Source organism: Geotrypetes seraphini, chromosome 6, assembly GCF_902459505.1.
Source record: "Geotrypetes seraphini chromosome 6, aGeoSer1.1, whole genome shotgun sequence".
NCBI lineage: Eukaryota > Metazoa > Chordata > Amphibia > Gymnophiona > Dermophiidae > Geotrypetes > Geotrypetes seraphini.
The window spans coordinates 110693113-110707955 of NC_047089.1; the positions used below are offsets into that span (position 1 = coordinate 110693113).

The following is a 14843-nucleotide window of genomic DNA, read 5'->3' on the forward strand; positions in this document are numbered from 1 at the left end:
AAGGGTCATGGACACTTGGAATGCGTTACCGGAAGAAGTGATCAGGCAGAGTACGGTACAAGGATTCAAACAGGGATTGGACGGATTCCTGAGGGAAAAGGGATCGTGGGATACTGAGAGAGGTGCTGGGATGTATCACAGATATAGAAAGCTAACCAGGTAATAAGTATAGAAACCCAACCAGGTTGTGCATGTGCAAGACCGGAGGGTTAGGACTTCGATGGGAAGCTAGGACTTAAATGGGAAACCAAGGTGGCAAGGGGACCCCTTCTGGAGATTCAGACAGGTCGTGACCTGTTTGGGCCGCCGCGGGAGCAGACTGCTGGGCAGGATGGACCTATGGTCTGACCCGGCGGAGGCACTGCTTATGTTCTTATGTTCTTAAGTTCTCCCCACTTCCATCATCTACCCCTTCTCTCTCTCTCTTCTTCCCACTTCCATCATCTGCCCTGCCCTCTTGTTCCCACTTCCATCATTTACCCTGCTCACTTCTCTCTCTTCATTCTCCCTACTTCCATCATCTGCCTGACTGCCCCTTCTCTCTCTCTCTCCTTCCCTCCAACCCAGGCCATCTCCCTCCCTTCCCTTCATCTTTGTGGGTCACACTCACCTTTCATTCCGATTTTTTTTTTTCAAACGGTGACGGCCCCCCCCAGCATCAATCGGCATAATCAATCGGCAATGCTGCCCCCCCCACCATCGACGGACCAATCGGCAACGCGGGCCTCCCTCCATCGACAGAAAGTAAGATCAGCAAGTAGTGCGGGTAAGATCGGCAACAGTAATTTTGCAAGTGTTGCTCAGCCCAAAGCTTCCCTTCTGATGCAGCTTCCTCTTTCCACCTGGCCACGTCAGAGGGAAGCTTTGGCCAAGCAGCACCGCTTGCAAAATTACAGTTGCTGTTGCCAATCTTACCCACGTTGCTTGCTGATTTTACTTTCCATCAATGGGGGGACCTGCGTTGCTGATCGGTCCATTAATGGGAGGGCCCGTGTTGCCAATCGGGAGGCCCCGCATCGTCGATTGATGCTAGGGAGGCCCATCACAATTTGAAAAAATAAATTGAGTTGATACCCTCCTTCAGCGGGCCCCCCTGACCATTTCGGGCCCTAGGCATGTGCCTACTGGGCCTATCCTTTAATCCAGCCCTGGGCGTGGCTCACACACTGAAAAGCCAGCAGTGTTTTTTTTTTCATTCAGAGAGGTCAGGGAGAAAGGAAGGTACTCTCTCTAAGGAGCAGGAAACCACCTAGGTCAGGGTAATGACCTAGACCCCACAGAAGTGGATGAGACAGTTCCAAGCCTGGAGGTTGTAACCCAATTCCAAGAGGAACGGATGGAGTTTCTAGAGGAAGTGATTACTGGAGTAGAAGCCATGGAAGTAGATTTGGCTTCTAAAACTTACTGAGTTCAGAACTGGGGAGTTTTTTCTTTGTGAAACTTGAAAAGCAAACTTCTGTTCTGAACAGTTGTTGTTGTTTTTTGTATTGCTGTTTTGTTCCTGAGTGAAGATGATATGAGACTGTTTGAATTGCCAGGACTAATATTGCAGCCATGGATTAAAGTAGAAGGGATTTTTTCCCCTGCTTTATGAACTCATAGCATTGCTTAAGCCCTAAGGAGGGGTAAAGGGCACCTTTTTGTGCTGCATATAGACTGATACACTTTGCACTGCAGTTTTTTCTGAGAATGTGTTGTTTGGACTGTGCTTTGAATACTGCAGTACCAAGGAAGGTGAGAATTGTATGGGGAGAAGTTTGCCAATATCTTGGGAGGAATTTATGAAAGCTTTGCGTAGCTGGTGAAGGCAAACTTTGCAATTTTCCTGCCCTCAGCTCAGAGAAGAGTCTAAGAGTCATTGCACTGTTGCTCAGACTCTGGCCTCCTCCGGCCACCCGGCTGATAAGTTGAGGAACAGATCCAAGGGGTCTAAGAAACCTCAATCATGTGCTCCTTCTGGAAAATATCCAGAACCCAGCTTTCGCCATAGAAACATGATAGCAGATAAAGGCCAAATGGCCCATCTAGTCTGCCCATCCAGAGCAACTATTATCTCTTCCTCTCTCTAAGAGATCTCATGTGCCTATCCTAGGTTTTCTTGAATTCAGACAGTCTTTGTCCCGCACCTCTTCTGGGAGACTGTTCCATGCATCTACTACCCTTTCTATAAAAAAGTATTTCCTTAGATTACTCCTGAGCTATCACCTATTAACTTCATCCTATGCCCTCTCATTCCAGAGCTTCCTTTCAAATGAAAGAGACTCAAATTTACACCATGTAGGCATTTAAATGTCTCTATCATATCTCCCCTCTCACACCTTTTCTCCAAGTATACATATGGAAATCTTTAAATCTGTCCCCATATGCCTTATCACGAAGACCACACACCATTTTAGTAGCCTTCCTCTAGACCGACGCCATCCTTTTTATATCTTTTTCAAGGTGCGGCTTCCAGAAGTGTACACAATATTCTAAATGAGGTCTCACCAAAGTCTTATACAGGGGCATCAATACCTACTTTTTTCTACTGACCATAGCTCTCCCTATGCAACCTCACATTCTTCTAGCTGTCAGATGAAATCTGTTCCCATTCCTCCTAGACCAGCGGTCTCAAACTCGCTGCCCATGGGCTGCATGCGGCTCCCCAGGTTCTATTTGTAGCCCACAGTCTGTACGTGATCTCGTACATTGGGCAGGAAGAGAGTTGCCGGCGTCAGCTGACTTGAAACTTCCTGTTGCCATCGCGTATTCTGGGACTCCTGCCTTTGCCTATCTGCCAGGACTCATTACCTCCTTTCTCTAGCCTGCCGCTGCTGGTCCGGGGGTGCGGAGACAAGACAAAGGCAGGAGTCTCGGCAGATTCGTGAAGTCAGGAGTCTCAACATAAGCAATGGCAGCAGAAAGTTTCAAGTCAGCTGACACTGGCGCCTCTCTTCCTGCATCCCCAAAAGTTGCTAAAATTCGACATGGTGAGTAGCGCTGGGGAGCAGGGCCCAGGAGCAGAGCGAAGACATGTCTGCTCCGCTCACATTGTCACGTGATCTCCTTCCAGGTCATTTATAAATATGTTGAAGAGCACGGGCCCAAGCACCGAACCCTGCATCACTCCACTCATGACGCTTTTCCAGTCCGAGTATTGTCCAACCAGTTTTTAATCCACATAAGTATATCACCCTCGATTCCATGGCTCGCAATTATTCGCAAGTAGTCGTTCATGCGGGACCTTGTCAAATGCCTTCTGAAAATCCAGATATATAATTTCGACCAGGTCACCCTTGTCTAACTGCCTGTTTACTCCCCTGAAGAAGTGCAGTAAGTTTGTCAAGCAAGATCTGCCTTTGCTGAATCCGTGCTGGCTAGTCCTCATCAGATTGTGTCCGTCAATGTGATCAATGATGCAGTCCTTTATCCGCGCCTCTACCATCTTTCCCAGTACCGAAGTCAGACTCACTGGTCTGTAGTTTCCCGGATCTCCCCTTGAACTTTTCTTGAAGATCGGTGTAACATTCGCCACTTTCCAGTCTTCCAGAATCCTTCCTGATTTGATCGACAGATTGGCTATTATTTGAAGCAGTTCAGCTATAACCCCTTTCAGTTCCTTGATTACCCTTGGATGGATGCCGTCTGGTCCCGGGGATTTATCATTTTTAAGCCTATCAATCTGCCTGCATACCTCCTCTAGACTGACCATCAGTTTCCCATCTTCATTTCCTGCATATAGCCTGTCAGCTTTTGGTATATTGTATATATCCTCTTCGTTAAATACAGATGCAAAAAATGTGTTCAGTTTGTCAGCGATGGCTTTGTCCTCTTTTAGTATTCCCTTTATTCCATGGTCATCTAATGGTCTCACTGCTTCCTTTGCAGGTTGTTTCCCCTTTACATATTGAAAAATGGTTTAAAATTTTTTGCCTCCTTGGCTATTTTTTCTTCATAGTCTCTTTTGGCCCTTCTCACCGCCTTATGGCACATGCTTTGATGTTGTTTGTGCTTTTTCCAGTTTTCGTGCTCTTTGGATGGTGTAGAAACAGGTTCTGATATCTTAGGGACTGGATCCACACCATAGCGTGTTTATGCCCTTCTATTTTTAGTCGCTGGCGCACTAAATTTATTTTTCAATTATGTCATGTTCTGCACGAAGGATGAGCTGATTGCTAGGGGACATACCAATGTTGGGGGTACCTTTTGCCTATCAGCAGCTTCAACATTATGTGGGGTCCCTCCCAGTCGGTTCTCTTTCTTGGGACTTTGGGGTCCGCTTTGAGGCATTTTTGGAGGCCTCGGCAGAAACCAGAGTATCTGTCTCTTATTTTCGTAAAGGCTTGCTTCCTCTACAACCTCCATGGGATTTTTTCTGAGGTTGTACAGCATTGGCAGAGAGGCCTTACCTGGCAATTGACCTTACCAGTGTTGATGAAGGCCTTTAGGGATATCCATGGGGTGGTGGGTAGTGCTGAATTGTGGGAGTGTCATTACAGTACTTTGTTGTGGGCTTATGTTCCCCAAAGCCAGGCTTATCATATGGGATGTGTAGATACCCAGAGTTGCCTAAAGTGTCAGGCAGCGGTACTCCTATGTACATGGTCTGTGGGCGTGCTCAACTATCCAGGGTTTCTGGCGGGAGATGGTTCATTTTTTGAATATATCAGTTTCTCTCTCCGCGTCTGCTATGTTATTCTGTCACTTTCCTCTTTGTATCCTGCTCGGGTATGTTTATTTCTGAGCAAATGTTATATCTTTGGTAAAAATCATTGGCTTTCTGACCAACCTCCTTCAATTTAGTACTAGCGGAATAAATTGCATACTTTACTGCAGTGGGAAGCAAGAGCCATGGCCAGTTCTCCAAGTGTGGACTCCTTACCTGAATGTTCTGCATCCAAGAGGCCGCAGTCTGATCTTGAATACTCTCTGACTTATTTGTTGCATTTCTGGATTTTCTCCTTGGATAATTTCTGTATCCTTGTGGGTGGGGTGAGAGGGGGGTTTGGGTGTGGCGGGGAGGATGGAAGTGAACTGTTGTTATTGCCTTTATTGTTTGACTGTTATTTTTTGTTATTGGAAAATTAATTTAAAAATTTGAAACTAAAAGCGTTTGATCGGGTGCATTGATCCTTCCTATACAAGCTACTTCCTCGCTATGGTATTGTGGGCTGGTTCCTAGAAGCGATTGGTGTTTTGTATCATGATCCTCAAGCTCTCGTGTGTGTTAATGGGATTGAATTTATCCCTTTTGCTATCTAACATAGGACGCATCAGGGATGCCCCCTTTTGCCCCTGTTATTTGCTCATACTTAGGATCCATTTTTGCAGGATCTTTTGTAGAATCCGGAGATCATGGGAATCAGTTTGGGCACTCAATCGTTTTTGATCTCCGCTTTTGCTGATGACATATTGCTGCATATTTCTAATCCAGAACATTCATTGTCAATTCTTTTGGGCTGTTTTAAAGAATATGGAGCTTTTTCGGGCTTCAAATTGAATCTGGACAAGTCTGAATGTATTGGCCTCCCAACCTCAAATTCGGCAGCAATGGGAAGGATCTTTTCCCTTGCAGTGGGTGACTGACATGTTTCGGTATTTGGGTATACACTTACCTATGAATCTCTCTCGTCTTTATCATTATAATGTTCCAGCCTTATTACAGTATACAAAACAAAAACTGGCTCTTTGGCAGAGTCTTCCCTTGAGTTTATGTGGTAGAATTAGTTTATATCGTATGAGTCTCTTTCCATGTTGGCTTTATGTTTTACAATCTCTACCAATACGGCTTTTGGGTAAAGATCTTAAACTTATACAAGGGTTGATTCAGACGTTTTGTTGGCATGGCAAGAGATCTAAGTTACATTTGGCCTTATTGTATGGTAATTGACAAGTGGGAGGTTTAGGACTCCCTAATATGTAACTATATAATATGGCTTGTCTTCTTTGACATCTTCAGGACTGGATTTTCCAATCTGAACTTTTTACTCCTTGGGCGTTTGAATGTGAACTTTTTCATCACTAAAACCTCTTTCTACTTCATGCCACTCTGGACGATATTCTGCAGTCTTATCGAGAGCATGTGTTGTTGACTACGGCCCGGGTGGCCTGGCGTTTCCTTCTCCCCTTGTTGCTCTGTAATCCTACTAATACTGATCTTTTGCTGATAGTTGGCAATGTCTCTTTTCTTCCGGGTTTACACCAGGAATCTTTTCTTCGCTGGGCCACTCATGTGCTGATCTATGTGGCAGATTTTTTATCGGATGCTGGTATACTTCAATCCTTTTTGGTACTGCAAAATTTGAGTGGCATTTGGACGAGTGAGAGGTTTGCATATTACCAACTTGTGAGCTATGTACATTCAGTACTCACCACTAATTGTACTACGGGTATGGTGACTAAATTGATAGGGTTTGTTAATGCCTAGTAATCATCTCCCACTGTCTATTTCTGGCCTGCATGTCTCCCTTCTGCAGCTGATGCCGTCCAAACAGTATGCTTCCATTCTTATATGCTTCCTATTTCTGATAAGATTATTCTTACCACTTTACACACTCTTCCTAGGATAGTTCAGGATGCCACTATAGGGTGGTGTTGCGAGCATATGTTTCTCAGGCTCAATTGTATCATATGGGGGGATTACGACTGCTATTTTTCTCAAATGTGAGTCACTCATGCCTTTTGGAAATGTAGCTGTATCTCAGCTTTTTGGAAAGCTTTATATCAGTTTTTGAGCCAGATACTGCGGGTCTCTGTATCTCCATTTCCCCTTACCATTTTATTTGGCTATATCTCTCGCAGATCTTTCCTTACAAGTGGCCAAACTATATTTGTGCAAAAGGCTTGCACTGGGGGGGAAAAATGTGTTTTGCAGCAGTGGGTGCATACTACTTCCCTTTCCTTTTGGCAATGGAAGGGTTCATTATATCAGTTGCTGCTTTGGGAGACTAGGGATGCTTCCCTTATCTACAAACGGCAAAATAAATTCTGGTCCATCTGGGAGCCTTATATATTAGATCTTCCCGCCCGAGCTCGAAGTCTTGTTCTCGCTACAGCAAATTTATCTTACTGTTTTGGACTGTGTATTCCATACACCTCATTATGGCTGAGTGGGGTGAGGGATGCTTTGGGGATTTCTGAGTGAGGGAGTAAGTTGTTCTCCAGGACCTAAAAGAATACAGGGTATTGGGTATTGGAGGGTTTTTTTCTTGGATCCTCTTTAGCTGGGGTAGGGCTTAGTTTTGGGGTTGTAACTTAGTAACTTTGTTTATATATGAAGAGGAGAAAATGTGTATCTTCATGTATTATGACCTGTTAGTCCTTGGTTTTATCTTTCATGCTGTTTCTTTTGATATGTCTGTTCTTGCTCTGTTCATCAATAAAAATTGTTTATAATAATAATAATGATAATTTATTTTCTTGTATACCGCCCCACCAGCAGTTCTAGGCGGTTCACAACAGAACTGAAACATTTTAGTAAAAAAAAACACAACTATTATAATTACTACATCCATTATAGCATCAGATAAAAAGTACATTTAAAATACAGAGTCTAATAAAAAATACCTTCTTAAATATCGACATTCTTGTTTATCAAATAGGTGAGTTTTCAATAATTTCCTAAATGTAAGATAAGAATAGGCTTGAACAATCAGCGGACTCATCCAGGAGTTCAACTTCTCCAACTGATATTCCAATGTCCTGTCCAAAAAAATCTTATAGCGACAGCCCTTGGGGTAGGGAAGAGGAACATAACCTGAATTTCTGGTACATTTTAATTAATTTAACAGTTTCAGGTAAGATACCAGACAGGAAGGTAATAAACCAAAAAGATCCTTATAACAGATACACCCAAACTTAAAAAATACTCTGGACTCAAAAGGCAGCCAATGCAGTCTAGCATAAAAAGGACTAACATGATCATACTTCTTAAGACCAAAGATTAAATGAACTTCTGCATTCTGAACTAATCGAAGCCTTAATAGAATCTTTTTTGGTAGCCCCAAATAAACATTATTACAATAATCCAGAGTTGACAGTGCTGTAGACTGGACCAGCAACCAAAAGGACTCTAGATCAAAATACTTCTTAATGGTCCTCAATTTCCACAAAATTGCATAGCTTTTTTTAAATTAATGAATCCGTATGCTTCTTAAAAGTTAAACTACGATCCAGAATTATTCCCAAAATTTTCAAATTTGGCACTATCTCAAAACTTTGACCCTTCAATTGAATAGTTGTTTCCTCAATTTTATCTTTAGGGCTAGCCAAACATAAAAAGAAACAATATTCTGTACAATTGTCATTTTATAAACACAAACAATATAGAACAAGGATCAACAAAACCCCTGTTTCCCCTCCCCTCCCCTTCACAAATATCCCCTCCACTATCGAGAAAATTGAACAAGCCAAATTACTACAGAATGCTACACAGAAAAATCATGCTAACAGAATACCGCAGTCACACATGACAGGATTAGTGTTAGGAAAGTACAACTAGGGCAACTGCTCCTTGGTCAGAGAGAGCCCTATGCCAGCTAGAAGCTAAAGAAGCATGGCCTGAACTTTGCAATCCCCAGTTATGTCTAACACCAGCTCTAGCAGGATACATATTTCAAATCTAATATTTTCTAATCACAAAATAGAAAATAAAATTATTTTTTTCTATCTTTTGTTATTTCATCATTTTATTTTTCAAACCACATTACATTAGTGATTTTTATTCCGCCATTACCTTGCAGTTCAAGGCGGATTACAGAAGAGGATTTCTGGACATGTCCAGAGGTGTTACAGAGTAGAGCGGGTTTTTTCAGAGGATTGAAATGTTTCATATGGATTTCTTGAATAGCAGGGTTTTTATTTCTTTTCTGAAAGTTTTGAAGTCTAGGGTCACGATTAGTAGATTGGAGAGTTGGTGGTCTAGTTTTGCTGCCTGTGTAGCTAGAAGGCCATCGTACAGTTTTTTCCTTTTGATGTCTCTGATTGGAGGATATGTGAATGGTGTCTGGGTTCTCCTGTGTCTGGTTGTGGTAGTTTGGATTAGGCGTTGTTCAAGTAGGCTGGGCTGTCACCATTTATGGATTTAAATAATACAGTAGAATTTAAATAGTATTCTTGCTTGAATTGGGAGCCAGTGTAAGTTGAGGTATGCCTCGGTGATGTGGTTGTGTTTTCTTTTTCTTTTTTTTAATTGAAAAGCTTTTATTGAAAAAACACTCCAAACAGTACAGAACAATTGCACATGAAATGCAAGAACAAAAATACATAGTGCTGAATACCACACTCCAAAATAGCACACAGAATTAAAATCAACAGCATAGACATGTGCAAGTCCTACAAACTAATAAGAATAATCTAGAATACCCACCAAAGCACAGCCAATATCCCCCTCCCACCCCCCAGGGACAAAACACAATACCTACAGCTCTCAATATGGTTGAGAGATAGTCAATTCCAAACAGATACCAAAAATTAAAAAGGAATATGGTTATGGGATCCCCCCAATCATCGCCCATCTATTCCAACCCCAAGGCCAACTCAAATCCCCTGACCACCCCTACCACAGACCCCCACAGAAGCCCGAAAGTTGCGCCACACATGAGCATAGCCATGGAGTTTACCATGCCGCAAGGCCGTTAAGTAATAAAGGTTCTGCCAATTAAGCAAACGTTGCTCCACCAGGGCCCACGTGGGAGAGAGCTCCTGATTCCACAAAGAGGCAATGGCCAATCGAGCAGCAGTGAATCCCAACTTACAAAACAAAGAGTCACCCCCAGCCAGTTCCAATTGATGCCAAAACAACAAGGCATGTCGCCAATCGGCCGGTATCTGGACATCTAAGATCCGGGACACCCGATCAAAGACCTCAGTCCAGAATCCACACACCTGCCCACACTGCCACCACATATGAAAATAGGTACCCACTTCCCCACAGCCCCTCCAACACAGAACACTCGCACCTCCCCGCCAACGAGCCACGACCTGAGGGGTATAGTACCACCGAAAGAGGACCTTGTAACCATTCTCGATCAGCAGAGCAGCAATCCCCGCCGAGGAGATCTCCGCCCATATGTCACCCCAAGTATCCCAGGAAATAGCCGAACCACAATCCTCTTCCCAGGCCCTCATGTAGGGAAGGGGAGCCCCCCTACCGTTAAGGCACCTATATATTGCAGAGAGAGCTCCCCTCCGAAGCACAGGACCCAATAGCAGCTCAAAGGGCATCTTACCACCCCTCAAGTCTCCCAGAAGACCCGAGGTCCTAATATAATGTAATACCTGTAGGTAGGGGAACAGATCCCTTATCCCAAACCCAAACTTACCCCTGAGGTCTGCAAAGGGTCTAACACCTCCCCTGACCGGGTCCCACAACTGTCCCACACATACCAAACCTCGTGACTCCCAGTCTGCAAACACTCCCCCATCCCTTCCCGGTGGAAAGTCAGGGTTGTATCTCAACAGAGTATACCATGAATGTCGCCTACTCCCCAGTAAACAAGCTCAGGTCTGATTCCATACCCTCAAGGAAGTCACTACTGAAGATACCCCCCCCTACTAGTTGCGCCCTACCAGGCACCCACGGCCTATGTAACAAAGGCACCCCCTCACTTAAATTTTGCTCAATTTCCACCCACGGTTTCGGCGTCTGCGTCTGCCATTCTAAAAGGGCGCGCAGCTGAGCAGCCTGATAATATTTCACCACATCTGGGACCCCCAGCCCCCCATCCCCTCTCCCCATACATAGAACCTTCCTACTCACCCTTGGCCGCCTACCAGCCCAAATAAAATTAAAGATATGCCTTTGAACCCCCTTTAACGTTTTTCTACCCACCCAAAGAGGCAATACTTGGAATAAAAACAACAAACGAGGCAAAATCATCATCTTCACGATGGCCACCCGGCCCAACCAAGAGAAATACAGATCTTTCCAATTAAGCAAATCTTGGCGAATACGACGAAAGAGAGGGGGAAAGTTAAGGTCATATAAATCCACTCCCGGCGGTCCAAAATAAACACCGAGATATCGCAAAGAACGCTGAACCCACCGAAACGGATATCGGTCTCGGAGATAGGACACCCGGTCCGCAGGCAAGTTAATGTTGAGGAGCTCAGATTTACCAACATTAACCCGAAAGCCCGACACCCCACCATAAATATCCAACTCCCGCAATATAGCTGGCAAGGAGGTCGCAGGTTCTTCCACCGTGAACAGAATATCATCCGCAAACAAGGCCAGCTTAAAATCCCCTCCCGGCACCGTAACCCCCTTAATATCCTGGTTCATCCGCACCCGCTGCGCCAGGGGCTCTACCGTCAAAGCAAAAAGGAGCGGGGAAAGCGGGCACCCCTGACGTGTGCCCCTTGCCAGAGAGAAAGTCTCCGAATAACCACCATTCACCTTGATGCAGCTTAAAGGTCTACTATACAGGACCCGAATCCAGTCCCGCATTCGTGGGCCCAACCCCACCGACTCTAGGACCTGAAATAAAAAGGGCCAAGCTACCCTATCGAATGCCTTTTCAGCATCGATAGATAAAAACACCGTTTCTCGCCCCCCCCTAGCCCTATCATATAAGTTATAGACCCTACGAGTATTATCACCTACCTGTCTGCCTACCACAAAGCCCGACTGATCTGGATGGATCAGCCGAGGGATCCAACTCATCAATCGGTCCGCTAAAATTCGCGTGAAGATCTTAGTATCAACCCCCAGCAAGGATATCGGCCTGTAGGAAGCACATTGGAGGGGATCCTTCCCCTCCTTAGCTAACACCGTCACTCCCGCCAAGCGCATGAAGTAAGGTAGGATACTATTCCCTTGTAAAGAGTTAAGAAAACGCAATAAAGGAGGCAGTAGCAGATCTTGAAAACGTTTGTAGTACCGAACAGTAAAACCGTCCAACCCAGGCGATTTACCAAGCTTCATAGAGCGCAGCGCACTACGAGCCTCAAGCAATGTAAGAGGGCGGTCCAACCGCGCCCCATCAGCCTGTGCAATCTGGGGCAACTCTGCTGAAGTCAAGTAAGCATCCTGGTCCCGCGAGGGCCCTGGATCTTCCAGGGTATAAAGTTGAGAATAATATTCCACAAACCGGGCACGGATAGCATCCTCAGTCTGTAACACCTCCCCAGAAGTCGCCCGGAGTGAAGAGATCTGGTTGCGCGTCTGTCGCACCCTAAGACGATGTGCTACCAGATGACTAGCTTTATTAGAGAACTCAAAGTATCTCTGTTGGAGGAGCTGTAAGCTATAGTGTAATCTGTCCAAGTCTAAAGCCTGGAGATCCCTACGGGCCTGAAACAAGCGCTCCCGCAATTCCACACTCCAAGGAGAACGCTTATGCAAACTCTCCAACCTACCAATCACAGTCAACAGGCCTGCTGCATCCTCCCGCCGCTTACGCTGTCGGGCCGACGCCAGGGCTATTAATCTGCCTCTAAGGGTGGCCTTTAACCCCTCCCAAACCGCTTCCAATGAAGCTCCACACTCCACATTTACATCCAGATATTCTTGTATCCACCCTTCGATCTGCGTTCCCACCTCTGGGTCATCTAAAAGACTATCATTAAGACGCCAAAATTTCCGTCCCGAGCCTCCACCCACCCCCTGAAATCGCAACCACGATTTCATGGTCCGACCACGTAAGTGGGCATGGTCCGACCACGTAAGTGACTCAATCCCCGCGGACTCCACCCTCCGGAGTAGTCCCCGCTCCACAAAAACATAATCAATTCTAGAATATGAGGAGTGTATCCCCGAAAAGTAAGTATAGTCCTTAACCGAAGGACGCAGCCACCTCCAGCAGTCCACCACATTCAGATTGGCCAATGCCTCCCGCAACAGTTTACGATCCCTTCTCCCATAATGATCCGCCCTCCCTGAGTTATCCAAATGAGGGGTCACTGTAAGATTAAAATCCCAACCAAAAACCAGGGCTCCCCCCTTAAACTTGAGAATCCGAGGGACCAACTCACGAAAGAAGGTCCCCTGACCCTCATTAGGGGCATAGATATTTACCAGGGAGTATAAGACCCCCTCAATCAGAGCCTCCAGCATAATGTATCTGCCCTGAGGATCCCGCACCACCCTACGTACCTCACAACGGATCCCCTTACGAATAAGAATTCCCACCCCACCCCTCTTAGAAGTGCCCACCCGGGAAGCCCAGAAGGCCTGCGGGAACCTGTGATCTCCAGCCAAGGATTCATGGGACTGCAGTAAATGTGTTTCCTGGACAAAGCAGACATCAGCCCTCAAACGGAGCAATTCCCTATAGAAGGCCCTTCTCTTGTTGGGAGAAATGAGACCCCTAATATTATAAGAGACTAGTTTAAACACCCCCATATTCCAAATAAAATAATGACAATGCAAACCCAACCCCAACAGATATGTCCCCCCTTCCCCCCTCCCCCCTATCCCTCCCCACCCCCCCCTCCCCCACAGTGAGAGTCCTCAGATCTCCCACCAACATACAAAGAAGTGAACCATCTCCATGGCCCCTTACACATATCCCACACTCAAACATCAACTATCAAAAACAGTGTGTACAAGAATCCCCCACACCCAACCCACCAATCCCTCAAGCTCCCATGTCACCATTTACACTCTCCCCTCCCCCACACTGCACTACCCCCCATTCAACACAAACCGAAAACCTTCAACTTCCCCCTCCCCCCTCGTCCCAAACCAGGTAGTGTATAACCCCCACACAACACTCTCCCAAGGGGTAAGACTCAACTGTCCATTCCCCCGGAGGGGAGTCTAAAGACTCCCCACCGAGACATGAAACTGGCAGTGGAAACAGGAAAAAGGCAAGTACATTCAGTCAGCTCTCAGGGGGGAGCACTTGAGGACGAAGCGGCGGCCCGAAGAGGGGGTCCACCCCCTCAGCCACCCCTCCCGCTCCGGGATCCATTTTCCACTTGTTGCCAGCGGGAGGTAGAAGGACGCCCACCCTGGCCAGGCACTACACCTCCCGCCGGAACAGCCTCCTCAGGGACCTCAATACCCGCTTGTTGTAGCAGCCCACGAGCCTCTCGAACTGTGGTAACTCTGGTGTGAACTCCGTTGATGGTAATAACAACTCCAAAAGGGTAAGTCCAACGATAGCGCATATTGCCGCGCTGCAAAGCCTTGGTCACTTCCCTGAACGCCCGCCGTTTCTGGAGTGTGCCAGCAGCCAGATCCTGATAGAACTCCAGCCGGTGACCCTCCCAGGTGACCGTGCCCATCTCCCGGGCTCTGCGGAAAATCCGCTCTTTAAGGACAAAGCTCTGAAGACACAGCACTATATCTTTCGGTTGATCCAGTGTCCGGGGTCCCAGCGCACGATGAGCCCGCTCCAGTCCCGGCTCCAATGTGTCGTCTTGCAGGAGCCACCTGATCAGCTTGATTGTAGTAGCACGAACATCCTTAAATTCAGGCAGGTCTGGCAGGCCCCGCACCCTCAAATTGTTACGCCGGGTGCGGTTCTCCAGGTCCTCAACCTTATCCTGAAGAAGTTGGTAATCCGCAGACACCGTCTCCAGTGATCTCTGCATTCCGGTTACCCTGTCCTCACAGCTATCCATGCGCATCTCCACCACCTCGACCCTCGTGCCCACCTCCACCAGGTCAGTGCGCAACTCCTGCACCGCCTCCCGAACCTGCACCGCCACCGCAGATATTTCAGATTTTACCTCTGCGATCCATCGCTGCATATCCGCTTTAGTAAGCGGGTCCATCAGTGAACTCTCCAGTACCGGGTCCGCCACCATGTCAGCCACAGCCGCCAGGGCCCCGCTCAATTTTGCCGCCTCCCCGCTGCACATCTCAGGGCCCATGCTGCCACGTGTAGCCCGGCTCAGCGCTTGTTCCATCGTGC

At 46.5% G+C, this 14843-nt stretch overlaps 1 protein-coding gene across 7 annotated transcripts in view; it reads right to left on the minus strand.

Moving 5' to 3' along the window:
* The window catches only part of RGN (regucalcin), a 677053-nt gene that overhangs the window by 592229 nt on the left and 69981 nt on the right, over positions 1–14843 (minus strand). The gene's annotated exons all lie outside the window — the stretch shown is intronic.